The following is a 5,522-nucleotide window of genomic DNA, read 5'->3' on the forward strand; positions in this document are numbered from 1 at the left end:
TCCATTATCAACTTTGCAAGATGCCAGATCTAAAGCAGTATTTAAATAATTTAGTACAAATGAATTTCCAGTGGAAGTTCAAAACAAATGAAACATCAGTAGAAGCAAATACCCAATCAATACAGTTTTGTGGTGTTACTTCTAACACTGGATAGTTATTATTTTTAACATATAATATTAAACTAATAAACTAACCATAAAGGTTAAATCTCCATTTGAATCTAAATCCAAGGATTAGTTTTGCAGGACTGGGGGTTACACCAAGTATCTTTACAGCATTTTACAGTTTTCATTACTTTCATTTAACCCTGCATTAATGTTTTTTTGACAACACATTAAAATATTATCATCTTACAAAGCTAACACAACCTACATTTTATCAAACAGCTGCCTGTTTACAGATTCAGCAGACACAGAGGAACATTAACTTTCATTTAGGCTCATATGTTTTCAGCCATTTAATGAAGTCGTAATACTATACAGAAGTCCAGCATTTACTCATATTTTAGTCTAAATGTAGTCTTCAACTACATTAGCTATGCAGTTAGCACAGACTGAAGCACTTGAATCGCCAACATACAGAGCAGACTGTTCCATTCAGGTGAACCATTTCCAGGGCGTGTTGGGTGTTGTAAATGTTAGTGATCTGGAGGTGAGCCGCCATTAATGTTACCTACCCCTGTGCTTTTCCTGGTGTAACAAGACAAAAAAGTCAGTGGTGAAAAGGATCTGTAGTTAGGCGAATAAAATCACACTTCTTGCTTAATGGTGTAGAGCTCCATCCGTAATTGCTTTTTTATTTATTTTTATAAATACTTATTGAGATTATTATGTGCAATGTGAAAGAGGGTCAGTGTTTCTCACAGTCTCACCGTTCTTACCAATCCTGTTCCCAGCACGCAGCTGACTTCAGCAAGAAAGTGGGTGCATGATCCAAATGAATGCTAATGAGTGCTAGCACGTTAGCTATGGTAACTTTATACAGCAATAATACATCGGGGCTGTGTGTCTGTTAGCTTGTTTTGAAGTTCCCAAGCGGGACAAAATTGATATGCATTAATATTTTAAGCTAACACCGCTAATTCAAGACCAACCTACCAAACACGTCTCTTTAACCAAGTGTTGAGACTGAAATTGAATATTTTTCTATTTTCCAATTTGTCTTTCGTCCACTTCTGAAACATACAGTTGCAATTATATCAAACTGTTTTCGAGTTGTAACAAGTTTATTCACTGACATATAAATTTGCTAGTTCTAAGATTGTGACAGGGGATGGTTCACTATACTGCCTGTCTATTCTGCATCTAGTCTGCAACTAAAGTACTGTAAATAATACTGTGAACACATCTGACCCCTCTACAGCAGGAACATGGTGGCCTTAAACTTTGCTGGTGGTGTTCAGTGTGTGAATTGATGCCACGTGCGTTCAGTTACCCTCACATTTGTTTTAATCATGCACATTTCCATCGACTTGGCCTCGCTTTTAATTATTTTTCCATTGATCTGCACTGTAACCCAACATGCAGGTCAGTGAGCAAGAGCTGCTGCTGCTGGTGGCTCATATTCTAGAAATGCAGTGATGCACACATACCAGTATCACTGAAACACACATCCAAACGTGTACAAAAATGACAACTCTAATATACATGCACAATCACAAAAGAAAGGATTACAGGGGTGCATGGATAAACATGCACATATATGTACAAATAACCCCAAAAAGCGCATACCCCATCCCACAATGACCATATGAAAAAATAAAAGTCCTCTCCACTGCTTCTTTATCAGGATGGACCATGGAGACCGAGGGATGGGCGTCTCTCACCTTCGCTATGAGGAGGAGGAGGGTGAGTGTGTGTGGTTCATATCTGTGTTAGGTCTATTATAGACTGGCGCTCTGCTAATAGAAACGGGAAATTAAGTCATTACACATGACTTTCCGAATTTCTAATTTGTCCCTTTGTTTTTAATTTGTTCTGAGAGTTTGTGTGGGTGAATGTTGTTAATGGGCTGCAAATGAGGAGTGAAGACTGACTGCCTGATTGCCTGTGTATTTATGTGTATCTGTGAATGTGTATTTCAGTGGGTTGGGGAGTTGGATACGAATGTTTGTAAGATTTTTTTGTTTTGTTTTTTTTTACACACTAAGCAGCAGGTTCACAGCTTCTGTTCTTTTTCCAAACATCCAATATTGGTGTGCATTTCCCTGTTGTTTAGTTATTCCACACGGAGGTTTGTGTGCAATTAGTTTTACAGCGACACCTTAATTGCCAGCAGATGATCAAACTCACATCATCCAGGTTTTTGTTGCAAAACAGGGATTATAAAGGCAAATGCAAAAGCACAGGAAAGCTAAGGACTGAGTGATTCTCCATAGACTTGATTTGCTTTTGTTTCTGACAGTGCCAACAGAGACTGCTGCTGCTGTTAATAAGCAGACACGAGCTATGGAACATAATTCATTCTGATTTTGTTAAAAGTGGTTTAACATTCATGAAAACACTCCTCTGAGTATGAGGGATTAATGAAAGATTTCATTAGACAGTCTGCCAGTGTTACTGGCTGTCACTCAACTATTTTGGGGCCTTTCATCAAACTTTGATTAAAGTCACTTGCACTCTTATTATAGCTTGTTCTTAAACTAAATTTCCATATTAGCTCTTCAGTTTTGTGTTTAAATGAGTGCAACCATTTTGTAGTCCATATTCATGTAACCATTCAGGAAAAGTCCATGTTTGCCCCCAGACCATCAGTCCATCTACATTGGCGTCCCAGTGCCTCGAGGATATCGACGCAAACGCAGACGAAGGCGCTCTAGCCGTGAGGCCGCTGACATGGACAGGGACAGACGCTATAGCCACCACAGACACCACGAACATGACCGGTATCAAGACATAGACATTGAGGAAGGACTCATGGATTCAAACGAGCAGAGCCTCCAAGACATCAACCGCACAAGTAAGTCAGTAGCCAGAGATCCATAACAACGCAGAAAATCCTGAAACAGTGAACAGTAGTCACACAGGGTCAGACCTCAAATCAGTATGACTCGAGGTCTGACCTCAAGTCTCTCAGGGTGTTTTGGAAAGACTAAACACATAAGGCTATTTAACTCCAAGCTTTTTAGAACACACAAGCTCAACAGGCTTTTAACACTTGTGTTAAAGGGACAACACACCAATTTTTTCATGTCAAAGGTACTTTGTCTTGGATAGTGCTATTCATCAATGTCACCTTAGCTCGGGCTTTAGGCTACACATTTTAATATAACATCTAGGGCATATGGAGTTTAAAGACATGGCTGTTTAGCAGGAAGAGAAAGTCAAACGAAAGTCACTATTCAGTTTTTGGAGCTTGACCCATACTAGGAACAAAGTCAGAATCTCTCAGCCTCTGCTGTATTGGTTTTTTGGTCTTTTTAAAATCTGTCTCTTGCAAATCCCCCACATTTATGGTAACTGTGTTGTTAAACAGTTTGAAGGTTTGTTCTGGTGTTCGATCAAAGGCAATTTTGTGACTACACTAAACAAACAAGTCTCAGAAAATACGTCTTATTGTTACAGTTAGAAAATAAATAATGATGAAGATAATAAAGAATGTTTAGTATCAATTTAAAAAAAAAAAAAAGCCTTTCTCTCAGTCTGCGTCACTGCACTCAGTTATTAAGAGAAAACTATGAATAGCCTCTAATACATCATCTCTTGTTCTAATTAGTGAGCTGTGAATACGGTAAAGTAAGGCTGCACTCCTTTAGAAATAGCTCTGAAGACATTTCCTCTGCAGGGTGGCTCTCTTAAAAAAAACAAAAAAAACAAACAAGCTTTCCACAGGATTGGCACAGGCATGAATGGGGCTGTGTCATTTCACACTCTTCTGCCTTGTGTTTTTGATTTGATTTCACTTTTCAAGTGTGTTGCTTGTGTTTCAGATTGGCGTAGTGAGTAATCTGGCAGAACACTGCTACTTTGATTTTCACAGAGTTTGGCTGGGAAGATTGTCCACCTGGCTAAATCAGTGTGGTGCAATCAGTGGCCAGGGAGCAGAGGTGCTTACTCTTTCTGGACCGCATGCACACACACACACATTGGAGTGTATGGGCCTCAGTACATGAATTTTAATAATGCATATGGTGTCATTAGAATTAACAGGATTATAGCAGGAACAGTAAAGATGTGCAGGACTACTATGAGAAATAATGGAGTCCAGTGAGTGTAAACAAATTTGAGAGCATAGGAAGGAAAATGGATTCTGATTATCCTCACTCTGATAGTGAGAATGAAGTTAGTTGGGCTTGTCTGTTTAGCAGCAGAGAGGCCACATCATAAGCAAACACAGAGCACTTTCTCTTGCATATTTCAACCCATCCTGTTGTGCCATTCCCTCCATTTCCTCACCGTGTTAACTATATCCAACAAAAACAAACACACACTCCACAGAAATGCTGTATGGCTGCAGATGCAGGGCTGTAAAAGAGACCATTCTTTGCCAGGGGTTTTGTCTCTTCTGCCACAGCAGCCCTAAATGCATGGTTAATACTGTTGTACAGATCCAGACCCATCTGTGTGTGCATATATGGGCATGTAGGCTGGGACATGAATGTCGAGTGTCTACGTTGTTCATCTGTATGTTTCTGTGTACAAGCTGTGAACCCTTGGGACATTAAAGGCGTATCTATCTTACCAGCTAAAGCAGCTAATGAGTCCTCAGTGAGGTAGAAGGAGCTGGTGAACTGAAAGATGTAAATGGTCACGAGTGTTGCATTTTGTCAGTCACGTTTTTTTCTGTGGTTTTATATGATTGATTTCATCAGTGCTTGCCCATTCAGTAAACAACATATAAGTGAAATTCACTGTCAGTTACTGTCAATAAAGTCTTTCAATATCTTTGATTAAAAGACTCATACCATGTACAGTAATTACTTATACAGCTCTGTCCATAGGTTAGCAACACTGTGGTCAGCTGACAAGTGATTACCCTGCAGCATCATTCATGAACAAGGGTCCAATTTAACCTCCATACAAATAATACAACAATGAGATGGATTGTAAGTACAGCGGGCTCATGATTGAATACCTATAATTAAGTAGTAATGCGGGATCTGGATGTAGGCTTCAGTACTACAGTCATTACTATGGTACACTATATCATTGAATGATATACAACAGCCTACAGCTGATTATAAACGAGGTGTAAGTGAAAAGATTTATAGTTCAAAATTCCTTGTGTAAAGTTTCATATTGGAGATCACTTTCTAAGTGAGGCTGTTTACACTACCAGTCAAAAGTTTCAGGACATGTAGGTGGGCTACCACAACAACCAGATAACAGCCATGAAATTACAACTTTTTCCTGTTAATGTTATGTTTTAGGCAACTTTTTAATCCTCGTGACCTTGAAGCCTGTTAAAACTCTATTACTTGATATTACAAATTGTAAAAAACATTCTTTCATTCCATCAAGTGTCTCCAGCAGCAGAGCGGTTACGTTACATCCTGAATGAAGATGATGACATGCCCACGCCA

Source organism: Toxotes jaculatrix, chromosome 7 (genome assembly GCF_017976425.1).
Source record: "Toxotes jaculatrix isolate fToxJac2 chromosome 7, fToxJac2.pri, whole genome shotgun sequence".
Taxonomy (NCBI): domain Eukaryota; kingdom Metazoa; phylum Chordata; class Actinopteri; family Toxotidae; genus Toxotes; species Toxotes jaculatrix.